Source organism: Corapipo altera, unplaced genomic scaffold (genome assembly GCF_003945725.1).
Source record: "Corapipo altera isolate COAL_440 unplaced genomic scaffold, ASM394572v1 45, whole genome shotgun sequence".
In the NCBI taxonomy this organism is placed as follows: domain Eukaryota; kingdom Metazoa; phylum Chordata; class Aves; order Passeriformes; family Pipridae; genus Corapipo; species Corapipo altera.
Genome location: NW_020884877.1, coordinates 7,496,591 through 7,513,853, shown reverse-complemented (window position 1 = coordinate 7,513,853; position 17,263 = coordinate 7,496,591). Strand labels below are relative to the sequence as shown.

General features: G+C 46.3%; 1 long non-coding RNA gene across 1 annotated transcript; it reads right to left on the bottom strand.

The window, feature by feature from the left end:
* Positions 1 to 10,264: 10,264 nt before the first annotated feature.
* LOC113943954 lies at positions 10,265 to 17,259 on the bottom strand. The gene is made up of 4 exons (XR_003526521.1): positions 16,959 to 17,259; positions 16,283 to 16,387; positions 10,417 to 10,521; positions 10,265 to 10,326 (listed from the first exon to the last, which is right to left on the bottom strand). It is a non-coding gene; the product is annotated as an uncharacterized LOC113943954 (long non-coding RNA).
* Positions 17,260 to 17,263: the final 4 nt, after the last annotated feature.

Below are 17,263 nucleotides of genomic sequence, written 5' to 3'. Positions count from 1 at the left end.
CAAGCCTTGGGTAGGTGGCTTAGGGGGCACAGACAGCCCTCAGACTCTGTGAAACCTCTGCCTGCAATTTCAGATTAAAACGCAGAGACATAAATGAGGATAGAGGGACAAGTGGGCAGACCTCTACAGGAAAAATCGCCCTTTGTCTCTATAGTAAAGAGTTTGTTGGTTTTGTATAGACAAAAGCTCGTCAAAAGCAGAAAGTACCATCTCCCAGAAATGCGACATGACTTATGTTTCATAAGTTTAAAGGAATTTTTCTTTTTTTTCCCCCCCACATTTGCCACAAAATAATTGTAGTGTTTTGCATATTGCTTTTCCCCCCTCTCTTCCTTTTCTCTGCCACTCACTGAGTTCAGTAAAATCAACATCTGAACAGGGTTTCCTCTCTCTAGCATTTTTACCAGTTCACTTTTGTAGTCATTTACTTTTAACCATCCCCTCAACTTTGGAGAGGTTGTGTTTAGCAAAAGGAAAATCCACCACCCCTGTACCTTGTACCTCTACCTTGTAACTGCTGAAGCTCCCACACTCCCAGGAGCAGGAGAAGGGCGGAAGGGATGTGAAGTGTGAGGGCAGACAGTAGCACAGACCCTGAACTTAATGTTGAACAAGAAAGAGGAGGGAAGTTGTAGGCAGGAAAGGGGAGCCGGGAAGGGAAAGGAGGAGTGAAAAAGTTACAGGAGAGGGTTACGTTCGAATTTGCATTTACTGATTTAACAAAAAGGAGGGTGCTAAACTCAGATCTCTAATATCCGTGACCAAACCTCCCTTGTGCAGTTGTCATTTTACTGCGAGGCAGCTATTTGTACAGTAAGAGTTGCTGTGTGACACTGTCCCCACCAGTGCTCCCATCAGTGGTATAATCAAACAGGAGTAGAGCAATAGGAGGAATCCCATGGGGTGTGGAGATCGGGTCAAAACACCACAGTTTTGCCTTAGCGACAAGAAGGTTCTGGTGTGCCTGCCCAGGAGTCCACCCCCAGGGGGGCTCTGTCTGTGCCTGCAAAGGGAAGCACATTAACCCAGAGTAACAATGGTGAGCACCTTAGATCTTTCAGACGTCCTGGAATGTGAGGCCATCACTGCAGCCATCTGCCTGGAAGGGCTGGAGATCAGCACATGTAATGGGGTGTAGGAGGAAGAAATCTCCCCGCAGGGGAGCTCCCCACGTGTCTCCATCTCACATCACAGACACGTGACCTGCTGGCTGTTTGGTTGCACCCCTGACTGGGCACCACGCTGGGCAAGAGCTCCCTGCCTGCCCCATGGGACAGGGACAGAGCCAAGCAAAGGGCTGCCAAACACAAAGCCCTGCTTCAAATGTCCCCAAATTCGGATAACCAGATTGCACCCACAACTGCTGCAGAGCCAGAGCTGGGCTTCATTCCTCCTCTCCATCCCACGATTGCCCTGCTCCTTTGAGCTGGCCCCAACAGATTCAGACACAGTGATGGGATGGGGCGGCGGGGGATGTCAGCCACGTTTTGTAGGGGACAGAAAATTCCCCACTCAGAAGGAAACAGCAATTCCCAAGTTTTTCTTGGCTTGACCAAAAGCTGTAAAATATATTCCTCCTGCCCTCCACTAGCATTCAAACCTCCCTGTGTATTTTGTTGATGAAGTCTCTCACCCCAATTGAAGAGATAGCAGTGTTTGCTAAACATGCCCTGCCTTGCTACCAGAAGAGCTTCTGACCTTGTTCTGTCTTCTTCTTGGCGTTTGGCAAATACTTATCAGTACTTGCAGTGACCTCCAGCCAGCTGGACAAAAAGCTTTGGAGCCAAACATGTGCACAAATAATTCCAGGGGCAGCTGTTACTACTGGATTATCTCTTCCTGTGGCTTCTACTGATACAAATAGTTAATACATGCTGCAGTCCACAGCCCCTTTCTCTTTAGCAGACCAAGGCCCATCTTCCTTCAACTTGGGGCCATTAAACCCACCTCAACAACAGGGGCCTTCAATCTGGTACTACCCTGTATTGCCAAATGTACCTTACCAGATGAAACAGCCAAAGTCACGGATCACAGCCCTGCCATCTTTAGCCAAGAAGGTCACCATTTAATCACTCTTTCCAAGTTATGTGTAACAGAAGCCATTCTGTGCATATCCAAACATAGCACCCCCTCTTTCCAACCCCTCTGGCCTCCCACAGCCCAGACATGAGGTGTTTTTTCACCTCGATGCGTTGAGGTCCACGCCTGATCAGAGTTCATTCAACCTGAAGAACAGCAATGACTCGCTTCCAAAAAATGAGACTATTATTGCTAGAGACCATTATGAAAGCCTGCATGAAGCTGAGACCAGATGTGTGCTCGGATCACTCCAAATGTTGCTTAGAGCAAAGTCCTGGATTGTTTTGGATTTGTTTTTTAAACAAAACAAAACAAAGGATTGACAGAATTTTGTCTGTAATAAGATTTTCTGATGTTTTCCTGCACTGCTCTTACAGATGCGTGGCTGGACTTGGAGCTCACACCCACCAACAGTGAGCACAGCAGCTCTCAGAAAGTGGATGAAGACTTGGAAGGAGTCCTTATCTGATAGGATGGAAGTGATGGGGATGCTGACCTATTTAAGTTCAGCTCCAAGAATCAGCTTGTGGTCACTGGGACTGTGTTAGTTTTTCAGCAGGATGCTCTGTACCGTCCCCTGGAAATGAGAGTGATCGCATGGCTATGATCACTTTTTGCCTTTACAGCAAACCTTTCATCAGAGGAACTCAAAGCAACTTGCCAGCAAGAACGAGCACAACCTCACACTGTGCCTGTGAGATAAGCGAAGGATGGAATAGATTAACTGCTTAAAAGCACACAGCAGCTCTGTGGGATGAAGAAAAAATAAGAAAAAAAAATATATATGCACACACGTTTGAAACTGTACAGGGTTTTATGGAGAGGCAGCCTGGAAGGCTGCCAGGATGCTGAAATTGCCACCCCTACACAACCACGAATACCATGGAAACCAGTGGGGCACCGGCAGACAGGAAAGGAAATCAGCTGAAAAATGGCTTTCCATGAAATGCAGCCAGGCTGGGACACTGCTCCCCTCCTGACTGAGGGAGGACTACGTGCCTAACCACCAGTGCTGCTGCTGGTGGGAGCTGGGCTCCAGGAAGGAGTAATTCCTAGTAATTTCCCAGCCTGGGGTAACATTGCTTTCCTGGCGGCAGCCAGTGGATGACAGCAAAAAGAGGGATGGCTGAAAACTGCTACATCATGTCAGCTGTGGTATGGAGGCAGTAGAAACCCTGAATGCCAGGTAAAGCTTCAACACATGTTGGGAGGTGTAGGAAGATCAAAGTCAGTTGACATCTGAATGAGGACAGGGAAGGAACATGTATGCGCAAGCTCCTGCCTGCCCTGTCTGGTGAGGCACGATAAAAAGGCACGAAACACTCATCAGTAAGTGTATTTTTCCCTCAAAATACTAAGAAAGCTCAAAAAAGGATTCCTTCAAGCTGAGCAAAAGTAAGTAAAGGAGAGAGGCCCGGAAAACAAAACTAAAAATAACAAATGAAACTGAATACAACAGGAATAACAGAAATAAACAAACCCAGACAAGCAGTGGGGGAGGAAGGAACACACTGTTAATTTGTCAAGTACACCGTGCCCACATCAAACTAGAGAGTAAGCTTAGAGAAATATCCACCCTCCCAGCTGAGCAAGGGCACCTGCTTGTTACCAAACAGCACACATCCCTAAAAAAGTCATACTGCTGCTAAGTCAAGTGAGGAGGAATCCAAGCATAGAACAGCTGTACTCATTCAAAATGCTGCTAAGAGGAACAGCAGCATCTTATGAGTAAGCTGGATATGGTGCAATCATCACCAGACTTGAACAAAAATAGCCCAGTGGAGATGAGAGGCAGGTAGAGAGACCAGCACACAGCTGTCCCTCCGGCTCTCAGCAGCTGAGGGGTGCACAGGTGGTCTACAGACCTTAGGTGGAACAGAGGTCAGAGTGAGGTTTTTACAGAAAAGCAAAGAGGACTGGAAAACCAGAGAATCAGCAGAGTGGCATTTCTGCCACGCTAGAGTGCACAAGGCAAACGGGCCTTCCAGTAACCACAGGAGAGGGCTGGAAGGGGATGGGAGCATTGCCATGGCTGGCCCTGATAAGGCTCTATCTAGGAACAGGCGAGGGCTGCGCTCATGGCCCAGCCGAGAAACGGGTCTGGAGGAGTGCGAGAACAACAGGATAACATCAGGCACTTCTCACACAGCTGAAGGACCGCCACCGGTCATCAGGAGGCAAGTGCAGATGGGAGACTTTAAAGCGGTGCCAGAAAAAACAAGCTACAGCCAGGGTCGAGGAACATGGGATCCAACTCCTAGTTGTCAGCAGTTGTGGTGTATACATTGCTGAAAACAGACGTAGTGCCAGGAAAATCCAACTCCCAGCATGAAAAGAATAACTTAGGAATGATAATGGGAGAAGTCAAAGCAACTGTGACTGTGAATTAGTGATTATATAAAAGTTTTTATCTTAAAGTTATGTTAGGCCAAATTCTGAAGTAATTTTTTCAGCCAGAATGCTCCCTTGAGACCCTGTGACTTGGCCACAAATTGCTACATCTTAAAAAAAAGAAGGAAAAAAAAAAGGACAACAAAACAAAGTTCTTCTTTTTAAGCTGGCTGGCAATACACAGCAGGAAACGGCCTTGACTTTGCATCAAACACTTCTCCAGCAGGTAGCTGAAGCTCTCTGCTTTATGCCACTATCCAGTGTCACTGTGAGGCACAGGCCACTCTTGATGATTTGCTCCCTTTTGTGGCTGGGGAACATCAGTCTGTATGCTATGAAGGGAAGCACATGTTACTCAAGCTCCCTGAAACAAGTGAGTTACGATCCGTATCGCAGTTCCTTCCCCTTGGACCTATCAAAGCTACTTCTGAAAATTTGGATGTACAGTAGCTTGGGTACTGCCATAAAGAAACAGCAATTGTCACTGCCCACCATGTGCTGAACAGCAATAAAAATGTCTTTTCAAAATAACTGATCTGGGTTAAAAGCTACCAATGTCTCAGTGGTAGGCTCAAGAACAGTGAAAGGATCCTCTCTATCCCATTTCCCAAGCAGTATGAAGTCCAGCAGCAGCTCCAGGCTTTATACCTGGAGGCCTTTGTGTAGTTTCAAATGGAGCATCTGCAAATCCCAGACCCCAATGAGTCCCAGAGAGATGCAGCCACACCGAAACTCTGCTCACTTCCCAGAAACTCGCCCCACTCCAGTTTGAGACTTATCACACACGTGAAACTTCCCTGCTCATTCTTTGGACTTGGCTTAACATAGGTAATATGCTGCCAACCTGCAATTTCTAAAGAGGTATCAAAAATAACATAAGAAAGTGAGGAATATTTTGAGCAGGAGACACACCCTTCCCATGACAGATGACCTGCTGTAATAGCCCTTACAAAAGCAAGAGAACGTGCTCAAGTACCTGTCGTAAAATCTGAAGCTCAAATGCTGCCCAGCCAAAAATGCTGGAAATAGTTCTTTCAAGTCATATAAACACTTGGGAGATTCTGAGAGAAGAAATAGCTGGAAATAGTTTCAGATAAAAGAAACTTTCATGCCAGCTGGCAAAAGACAAACAGATGGATCAGATAGATGGACAGACAGGGCTTAAAGCCACTTTTGTCTTAGCAGTGGGCTGGGCTTGTATATGCAATGTCTGAAGGCAGCATATCACATCATCTGACCCTTAAATGTTAGCTTTATGAAATCATATCAGATGAAGTTGCAGCCTTCAAAAGCACCTCTCAGCCTAGCAGGATTTTCCCTCTCCCCTCAGAAGCACCTTCAGCAGGCCTTGGGACAGCTTGGAACTCATGCAGACCACTCAGGTTCTCCCCTGCTCCGTGCATCAATCCAGCCTCTGTCAAAGCTCAAGAAGGTTCGTTATGGTGCAGGGAGTTTCATAAATATTTAGTCAAGACACTTCTGTTCCCGTAGGGCAACAGCAGTGGGGTAACCACAGAGGGTAAGAAATGAAGGATGCTGTGAAGGCTGAAGGGAAATTCCTCCAAACTGTGTTTGATATGCTTTAACAGAAACTCGTGGAAGGCAGGATGCGATGCAAACAGAACAAACCAGGGAAAGCACGCTGTATTTTTGGTAGCCTGTGCAGCTCGAGAAAGGTGATGTTTCGTTTCAGCTGTGCTTTTGATGCCTGAATTGAAAGATGCCAAACTGAGCCACCTAAGGATGAGAATTACACCTTGACTGGTGGTGATGGGCCTGGGCCACAGGTTTGCATGAATCCACTGAGGTCTCGTTATAGCCAGACACCCACTCCTCACCACCCACTTGCTTTTTATATAAGACGATTATGGTGGGGGATTAGGCTGTCCCCAGTACTGGCAGCAAATTTCATGTGATGTTTGTCACAAATTGCAAGGACCATGGTCCCCACAGGCTCCCTCCAGTGGCTCTTCCCCTGGGACTTCAGTGGGTCACTGCCAGCATGACATCCCAGTTCTGCTGGATCACCAGCCAAAGCAAACCCAGGGTCTCTGCAGCAGCTCAACTACTGCAAAGAGATTACAGAAATTTGGAAAGCTTAAAATAAATACAATGACCAGAAACAGTTTAACTTCCTTTGAGAAATGTGGGGGGTTTGCTGTATTTGAACTATGTGTCCCTGAAGATCTCATGTCAAAATGGAATTGTGTAATGAATGTTAAATATTTATCAAGAAATTCACAGTTGAAAGTGGTTTGCAATGACAGATCAAAAAAAGAAAATCACCTCTGCACCGCTTCTATTCTCATTTTTTTATGACATGTAAATTCATCCAGAAGGATTTTAATACCTTTATAGATGTTTCTGTTTTTCACATCAGACATCTTGTTCAAGAGGACTCTGAGTTACCAAAGACATGGCAGGATTACACCATCAAAGTTGCAACATCGAAGCCCTGGTGTGACTAATCCCCACATAAATGGGAAAGACCAAAGATGGGCAGTCTGTGCAGTGGGTAGGTGCAGAGCCAGACCGTCTCCTCCAGCCCACGGGTGCATGGGAAGCATGTCCCATCCACACAGGAACAGCCTTGGACAGGCAAGAGTCTCTGGCACCCTCTTCCTTGGGTCCCTTCATAGGGACAGTGGCACAAGTGGCCCTGCAGCACACCAGGGCTGGCCTCGTGGTGGTCCCCCTTATGTCAGGGCAGCGTGGCTTAGGGTAAGGGAGTTGCTCCCAGGAAGAATACTGCATTCCTTGTTTGCTTTCATAAGCATGTTCATGGGAAAAATCCCCCTTTGGGTAAGGTACAAGATCCCTTTTTACCTGTGGCCTTTGAAAGACAAGCAAAACTGTCTTCCCTATATGAACTGCACCTTAGAGAGCACACGAACTTCTTGGTCCATCCAAGAAGTAGCTGTCAGAAGAAGACATCACCAAGTGCACTTCTCTTTCCTGTGGGCATCATTTGGCCATGAGTCACACAGCTCAGCTGAAGGGCACTGATGATGTGTCTGTATGATGCAATGACCTGTGTCAGGTCCAACACCCCAGCACTAGTTTTCAGAGTAAGTATGCTCATTTTTGCTTTGCAGAACCAGTCCAGCCAAAACCTTGTATGAAGTTGGTCTAAACCCTTCCCCAGCACAGAGCAGGGGTGGCTGATCCAGGCTCACCCAGGGGTCAGTGTGGGCCCCTTTCTCTTTCCACCTGAATTCATTAATTAAGAGAAAAATGAGAGGGGTGACTTGCTGTTTGGAGGGATGTACCCTGCAGGGCAGCACTTCTGTGGCTTCAGCTAACAGCACAGGAACCAGAAACACGAGATGTGAATTGAAAATCAAAAAGAAGCAAGACCTGCATCTTTTGCTGGCATGAAACTAAACTATGAATAGGCAAAACAGGTCATCACAGCGATTTCTGAAGGTCAGGACTTCATGAGGGGATGGCAATCAGCAGCTGACAGCCAAAGGGAACCCAGATGTTTAAGTTGCATATTGCACAAATTTGATTGAGAAATCAGAGAAACCTAAACAGCACAATTCTGTTATTCTACATTCAGAATTTTTTGTAGGTTAAAAATGCACTTGAAGCTCTTTTTTGCAGTTTTGACCTCAGCAAATGGCAGTTATTCAACTGTCAGTAGCAGAGTTGTGAGCTCCAGTGATTTATTGCAAGCTTCATGCTAGCTGAGATTTCTGACAGCTCATAGACTCACGTGAATAAATCAGCATTTCAGCTTTTATCAGCACAAGTTTCTATGCTTTCTGCTAAAATAATGGAAAAAAACCCCCTACAAACGTGCATACCAGGAGTCAGCCAAACGCCAGAAGCTGCTACCTGTAAAACCAGTCATTTTTTTTTAGTTGATCATATAGAGTGGGACATAACACTCAATCTTTCTTAACGCCTGGAGTTACTTTTAGATTGTATCCTAGATTTCAGATTGCACAGGTACATTTGGACTGTGCTATTATTTTGTCACAGGCTCTGGTGCCCGTAGTACCTGCGCTTGTGACTCACTACAACACCACGAGGCGTTGGAGGATCATCCACCTCCACTGGCATCCAGTGAAACCTTGTGCAAAACCTTCACCAGGATTTGTGGGAGACATGCCTGCTCTCACTGCCTGTTATTGGAAATCACCAGGAGTCTCCAGGAAATGCCAGTCACAAAGGGCTGGAGGCAGCATCAAAGTAAAAATAAATCCCAACCTAGCATATGAGAAGATATTTAGTATAAAGGAATACTTACAGTCCTAAAGCTCTGTGCTTTAGGCACAGTGTTTGACAAAAGTGGTCTTATCAGCCTTTTTCATTGCTAAAACGACGCACGTCAGTTGGACTGCAGAAGCAAAAGGCAGTCTGATAAAACAGATGGCTGGTTCCTGAACAAGGCTCTAACCCTCACTACAGAACAAGTCACGTTGAGCATTTGCCTGTAACACCAAGGCCATTTACAAGTGCCTTTCAAAGCAAACAGAAAGGTCACCACTGACCACAGTAAGAGCTGGATACAGACGAAATGCTGCACCCAATAACCCACTTTCCTACCAATTTTTCAAGAGATATGAAGTTTGTACAAACCTTTAGAGAACAAAGACTTTCATTTGCAGCTCCACTGAATTCACCATCCTGCCCCAGCACTATAAACAAAGCAAATACCTCGAGACTTGCATACTGCCCTGGCCAAGACAGCACATGGCTTTCCTCTTTTTGCATAAGATGAAATAATTCCTGGTTTGCAAGGTGTGGTCAGGCAAAAGGAACATCTCATTTTCTTTAATTAATCTTGGTGCTCTTTGTATCTGCACTTTCTGTAATAGTTTCAGGTGCTATTAGTTATCAGGAATATCTGCTTCAAGGTATAAGCAGTGAAAGTTCTCAATCTGTCATCCCCCACGGGGTTTTAAAGCCTCCTCTCCCAAAATAGGTGTGAGGCCTTTTCCCCACAGATGCTCCAGAGCAGCTCTATTTTGATCACCAAAATATTAAACCCATAAAGTCAGGGGAAAAAAAAAAAGACAGAAAGCCTTTCATGTCAAGTGAATAAGCCAAGAGTGAAAAAATAGACTCAGTCATCTCTCCTACCCATTTAATGAACAGCATTCCACTTCAGAAACTGCACACACAGGGCAAACCACTCCAAGTGCCTGTTTACAGCCAAGCTTCTGCAGCTGCCCCTCTCCTGCCCTCCCTGCTGGGACATGGCTGTGCCCGTGCCCCTGCCAGTGGAGTGCTGGCGGGCAGGGCTGTGTGCGGAGCAGCTCCACTCCCCAACAGGGGCCGGGCTCCAGCCAAGTGTTTGAGCAGACACTGCAGTGAAAGGAGCAGGACTGGTTGTGCTTCAAGATAAGATTGGCTGCCAGGGCTTTGTTGGAGGCAGCCTTGCAGATGCAGGAAGGAAAACAAGCTGTAAAGATGGTAGAAGGAGAAGGGAAAAGACACCCCAAGGGAAGCAGCACTGGCAGGAGACAAAGAGCTCCTCGTCAGTGAAGGGCACAGTAACAAACTTGCACAGCACAAGTCATGTCCTGCCCTAAGAAGCCCCCTTTCCCCACTCACTTGTGTGTTCTGCACCTCCCTGGGCAGCCAGTGCTGGGACAGGGTGCCAGGGACCTTGGCAGCAGCTGGGACAGCCCACCCACACCCCACCTCACCTGCACACAGTCCTGCACTAGCAGCTGGGACACTGGCTGCAAGGCCACCTGCAGCAGGGGCTGCTTTGCTCTCAGTGACAAAACCTACCTGGGAAACAAGCTGGGGTGGTTACTGACCCAGCTGGTATTTCACAGCGGCAGCAGGAGGAGAAGCACCTGATGGCACAGTTTGGAGGAGGATGATCAAATACTGCTCCTGCAGGAGAGGTGGAAGGTGAAGGACAAGAACAGCAGCATCAGCCCAGCAGCCCCTGCTGCTAACAAACTGAGCACAGCATGGACACACCTGCACTTACGTCCTGTGCACTTGTTTTGGTTGCTTGGTTGTTTCTCCAGATTTAGCCTCCTATTGCATCCCTGGGTCAGGCCCTGCATTCAGTCTGTCCCATGCCTGTAGAAAGAGAACAAGGACCTTCACAGAGGGTCCATGGAGGTCCACTGCTTCTTTATAGATTGAAGTTTTTCTGCTTGAACATCTTGCTTCAAGTAAGGATTCAGGGGAAAATCGTGGTTCCAGTTTAGCTTAAGCTAGTCCTATGCAGCCCAGCCTTGTGCATCCACCTGTCCTAAAGGTATTTTATGCAGCATAATTTCCTGGTTTGCACATCTCCAATTGCTTATAGTCCTTTCTCCATTGCCCCAAGCCACTACAATGGGAGAATGGAGTTTCCAGCTGGACAGTGGATGGTGTGAGGGAGGGGAGCCCAGGGGCAACGGGGTTTTCCACACGGAGGTGGGAGACAGCAACGCACAATGTGTTGTTTTGGTTCTTCGTGGTTTGGAGGCTAAAACCAGCACCTGCAGCCCCACAGGAGCTGAGAGCAAAGGGAGGAGCTGTGGAGTTGGGATCAGAACAGTCCTGTTTGTATTTAACAAGTGATAAACTTAATGAGCCAGACGAGACCTGAGACAAGATAATCCACACAGCTTCCTGCTGCACTTCTTTTGCCTGATGCATCTTCAAGTTAAACCAGCACCTTGCCCTCATGTGGCTGAGCTGCAGTTCCTGGCATGCACCAGACCTCGGGGACAGGGAGCAGCAGGACCTGGCCAGAGGGTCCCCAGCTGTGCCAGAGCACATGTGGGCAGTTGCACAGCCCCAGGGACTGGGGGAAGGCAGGGTACTTACAGTGAAAGCCGTGGTTGCTACTTTGTGCCCTGAGGCTCAAGGTCTTTTTTTATCAGAACAAGGAAGAGAGACTTGTGCTAAATACCTGAGTTTGTGTAATCCACTGTACAGAAACAAAATCCTGAGAGGTTCAAAGTTCCAGTGTTTATTCTATCAGTCTTGTTTCTGGTCTAAATAAACCATCAAAATCTAAGTCTCAGCTGAAAACATCTAAACACAGTAGTTGAAGCTGATGAATAGTTAGTGTTTGGCAAAGACAAAGCATGAATACATAATTATTGTAAGATGAGTCACCTGGAGAAACCAGAGCAGTAGCCAACAAAATGCCTCTTTGAATAACTCAGTGAGAATGAAGATGCCTAGAAATGCACACATCAGCAACACCACATCCTCAGCACCAAATCCAAGGCCGGAGAGGGGCAGGCAGCACCACTCCAGCTCTGTAGAGGATGTTTCAGACCCCATTTGTCACCTTTGACCAAGGACCCCATGCCTGTCTCACCAGAAGCCCATCCCTGGATACAAGGCCAGTCTGACACCCATATTCCTTCCGTGACTCATAGGATTGGACAAGTCAGTCTTTTGCAGACAACAAAAAAGATAAAAATCATATTGCTTGGATGTGTGCCAAGCTATTATTTCACCCAGTTAGAGTTTTGAACCGCTGAAAGTTAAAAGGATTTCCTCTGGAAAGAGAACATTCCCCAGCCAGAAAGTCTCCAGAAAGGTACAGGCGCAATAACTCCTGGCATTTGGTGTTAGGAAACAAGTGTCTAGACAAAGCCGCCCTCTTTTGATTTGTTTTGGATGACATTTTTAAAACATGCTACAGTACAGATCCTAGAACTTGAATTTCTATTTTTACACTCTTGATACCTGTGACAGGTTCACATGTCCAGGACATGCTGGGGATGATTTCTGCATCTTTGGTTATTTTTATTTAACCACCACAGTCTAAAGATTCTATACCCTCTAGGGTTTGAAGGGATGGATATCTCTATTTGCATATCACTATTTGCATGGGTGCGCTGTCAGGCAGGAACAAGAAATAAGAGTTGGCTGCACTGACCCCTGCAGCTGGAACTGCCCCCTGGGGACACCACGTGTAGTTTTGGCCCCATGTCAGTCCTGCGTGAGAAACCTCAGTTGAATCTGAGGGGCATAAGGGGCTCCTGCACAGGGGTCTCACAAGAAAGCGCCCGAAACCTGGTGCAAAGGTTCAAACACCCCCTCATGAGCTGCATGTGGCACACCTGGGTCTGGGCACAGGAGCTCCGTTGGCACCTCCTCTCCCACACATGCTTGCCGTCAACCAAGCAAAAACATGGTGAATTGCACTAAGGGGAAGTACAGTTTTTACCTTGTCCTGCTGTTCCCAGGTGGTCACAGGCAAGCTGGCCGTGGGGAGGAAGCACGATCCCCTGCCACAGCACTGCCCATTGTTGCTTCAGCATGTTGCAATACACTGACTGAGCAACTGGCAATTATATTGCATTTATCTGCAGTGTTATGGTGTTATGTTCACAGCTGTCTAAACAGCAGCCTGTCTCCTATCCACAGTAGCTTCCATTTTGCGTGGCCTTGCTGATCCTGTGGCAGAGAACAGCAGTAAAGCCTGAGCTCAGCTCAGGTTTCAGTGCTGCCCTGCACCCAACCAGTGGCACACCAGTTTTTAAAAGGTCATTTTTAAACATGCTTCTACATCCCTACAAAAGCAAACCTCTTCTTGCCACCCTGCAAAGGGAAATGTTTTGTGTTTTGGCACAGCTGATTTTAATTCCTGTTCAAGAGGAGGGAATTTAGTGTGGCTGCCCTGAGACTGGCTGCAGTTTTATCGAGAGAGATTTCATTGTGGACTTAGACAACCTCACTCATAGCCATTGTGCTGTCAAACAGGTTTCCTTCCTCTTCTTCACAACACTTCTACATCACATCCTATTTAGAGCCCTTATAGTGCTTCATAAATAATGCGATAATGAGAGCCCTGTACACTTGTGGGATTTGGGAGGCATTATCTCAGTTTTTAAGAGGTGGAATATAAAGATCAGAGATTAAAGGTGGCAAATCCAACAGGCTGCGATCCAAACAACAGGAGTTTTTCCTAACTCGTTCCCTTTAAATTTTGAGCCCCTTCTGGCTTACCAACAGTCTGCCCAGCTTTCCCACTCCTTCATCCCAGCAATTCAGTCCTGCCACATTCTTTCTCTCCAGAGTAGCTTAGAAATTTTGCACAAGCACTTCACCATTTGCCTCACTGCATTTTCCTTGAGCTCCGTTGAGAAAATGTTGCTGTTTCCATTAGCCAGTAACTGAGATGAGAAATTAAACATCAGAAAATCTTTCTACTGTAGATTAATACTATTGAAAACCTGGAGTCACTGAACATAGAGATGCTCACTGCTATAAGAGGAATAACCTTCTGCTTAAGAAACACGACAGAGTGCAAAGGACACGAAAAGAAAATGAAAGCTCAGAGCTAGGACACATCATGGGGGACAGGCCCTCACTGCAGAAGCTCCTGGATTTCCAGCAGGGGTTAATTAAGCATAAGCAAATGCAAGTGTGGACAGAGCATTTGGCAGCACTCTCTGCTAGCCAGAGGCAGCCTCCGGCTCAGGGCACCACCAGCTCCCTGAGGACAAGGCTGATTGATGTTGAGGGCTGCACATCACACCCTGTGGCTGGAGAGGCACAGGATCTGAACCTGGTGACTAAGAAAACAAGATTTCTATCCAAAATTTTATGCTACTTCAAAAGACGACATGCTGCGGTGCTTCTCCCTGAGGAAGACGCAAAGCTACTGCTGAGCTGTCTGTCGCTTATAATAAAATTATTATTTTTTTCCAGTGAAAGTGAAGTCTCACTGCAGGATGTGGCACAGACAGCAGGAAGTTGACTTGTGGGATTTTTCATGTGCAGAAACAGCTTGACAGGGATGGGCAAGCTGAAGGCTTTACCTGAAAAACAGCAGCAGTTCTGTCTCTTCACAGCAGGCAGGATTCATGACCCCTGAGCAGTTACCTCTGTGTCTCCAACCTCAGTCTCAGCAGGCATGTCTCACTGCAGGGACAAAAAATCCCAGGATAGCTCTGGAGAGCTCCTCCAGTCCAGATCAGAAAGGCCAGTGCCTGTAGTGGTACAGGGTGCCTGCCCATCTCATTCTCTGTGGCAGGAAAAAACAAGGTCCCTGTGTTTGGCTTCTGATGCCCAACAAGAGCTGCTGCATAGGCATGGACACATGGAAGACATGCAGAGGGTGTGTGTCTGTGGGTGGAACAATTGGAGGATGGCTGGAGCAAGCAGGATGCCTGCAGGCAGCAGGAGATACCTGAGAGGAAGCACATATCTATGGCCTGTAGGCAGTGGGGTGAGGGACTGCTGTGGGACAGGGCTGCAGCAACGTGTCCCCCCCACACCCTCCAGCAATGTTCCCATGCAAACAAATCCTCGTGCACAGGGAATGCTACCAGGCAAATTCCCAAGCTACAAACAAACAAACCCCCAAACATCTGTTTTCTGAAAGACAATAGTATTAGCCTGAAGAAAACATTCATTTTCCTGACAAGGGCTTTCATGGTGCAAAGTAGCAACTCAAAAAGGTGGATGGTATCTCTCTGGTGAGAGAGTGTCCCAGCAAAAGCAGACAGTGAGCAGCCCCTCTGCTCACCAATGCCTGTTCTGCAGAGCACTGCTCGATTCCAAAGGGGAAAAAACCAGCAGAAAACTCCATCACTTTAACCTTGCCAGGCACTTTGCCACTTGGATTCTGCAGCTGAAAGCCAGCATGGCTTTCCTTTGGAGTCAGTGTGAATAATGAAAAGCGGGTAGGAGACCCAAAGGACCTCAGCCCAGAAGCAGTCAGGCCCAGTACTTCACAGAACTGGTCCTCTCAGAGGGAACACAAAAGATTGTCACCAGCCCACAGAGAAAGTCTTCACTGTCCCTAGATGAGCACCTGGCAGCTCCCAGAAGGCTGCGGTGGTGGCTGTCTCCCTGGCCACAGTGAAGGCTGTGTGGAACCCCTTCCCCAGCAGGATCTGTAACTGCACAGTCAAGGGGACTGATGGCTACTAATTAAGACTTACTGTGGGCTGTGAAGGAAGGTTGCCTGCCCCTCAAGCTCTCAGTCAACATAAGAATAGATTTTCAAAAGCTGAGTGAGCATAGGCCATATTACATTGCTTTCAAACTGCCAACTACCCCTCTGAAACACCCTCATTCACTTCGTTCTAGGCTTAGCCCTAGTTCACCAGCCATTTTCCACTGCTAGCTTTGGTTTACAATAACCCCTATTGGTAAAATGCTCCAAGGATCATATTACCATTTTAGCTTCTTCTGTTGCACAGATCTCACTGTTCTGTTTTAAATGCCGTTGTTAGTCTGGCTAGCTCTTCTTTCTGCATTCAAACAACTCAAGCCCTCTATCCCTACTCTAATGTTAGTTTGGGGATTTTGGTTTTGCTGTATCAATAGATGAAGTAAAAGATCCATTTTTGGATGAATACCCTCCTTTACAAAAACTAGTGACCCACAATACAGGCTCTACATAAATGCCTTTGTTGCACAGTTATTTCTTACAGGAGAGGCTGTACAAGCCTTAAAACTACCGTAAAAAGATTAAAAGGTTTGCATGCCAATTAATGGCCTGTCACATTTCTTAAGTAATAGTCACCACTTCTCTATGCAAAGAGGTTATAGTATTTCCCAACTATACCTGTAGGTTTCATTATTATTTTAAGGTGCAAGACTGTACACAAATGCCCAGACCTTCGTTTGTGGAAAACCATGCATGAGCAAATCAATCTTATCTGCTTGAACTGATAACCAACTTGAAATGCAGTTACCCTGTCTTACAGTGACTGCAGTCTATCACCACTGTTAATTTTCACTGATCATATTTAGCACTTGAGCTGAATACACTTATCAATGTTTCTGCATATCTCCAAGGGCTGCTGCTGCTTATTGTTTTGAAGATGAGGAGTTTAACAGTTCAAACTAGAATTCAGAGTACTTATTTCCTTACCTGCTTAAAAAAGGTGCAGGCAGATAAATGTATGGTCTATCCAGCACTGACAAGTTTTAACACTTGCTTCCTCTTCTCCACCCAGTATTTCTGGGTCACACACATCTTGAAAGAGAATAAAGTAGAAGCTCTAGCTGAGTTGATATTAAAATCAACACTCCCAACACCAGAGCAGGAAAGGCAAAGACATGCTGCTTCATAACTGAGCTCCAGTGGGCTGCCTTGTGAGACGTAAGCTGGCCTGCACTGGACATTGGCTTGCAATGACAAACCACTAAAATGTGCTACGTAAGGAAATAGGTGAATCTGATTCCCTTGTTATCAAAGCAATATATCAAAGGAAGGAAAAAGTGGCCGTGCAAAAATAACTTCTCTCCATTTCGATCCTGATTAGACTTACTAAGCAACTGATGTTCATACAAATTTTCTGATTAGGGTAAATTATATAGGACAGTTTCTGAACAGCACATACATAATTTATCTGATACTTTTGAGGAAGCAACTACATTAACAGTTCAGAAGAAACTGAACTCTCATATCTGGTAAGGATTTCTGCTTGAAAATGCATTTACAACAAAAACCTGAAGGCACTAATAGCCAAGTCTCCCATCTCATTATGAATACTTTTTAATACCTTTGCTGCCCATTTAAACATTTCAGCTTAAATTCATCTTACTTGTCTAGCAAAAAGCAGATGAACTGGAATGGTCTCACTATTCCCAGGCAGTCTCAATTAGAGCAGTTAAACTCACTGCAACCTTCCTGAGGGAAAAAAAAAAAGGCAGTTCATATTCTTGATACAGGTACTGCATTAATAAAATGTTACCAATCTTGCTAGGGATTTGGTATATCCACTTGCACTAAGAGGTCATAAGCCATGGGCAGTTCCATACCAAGAGCTGGTCAGTAATCTGTATTCCACAGAAAAGCACCAGCAACACTGGCTGCAGAGTTATCAAAGGTTACCCAGATGAAGAAACT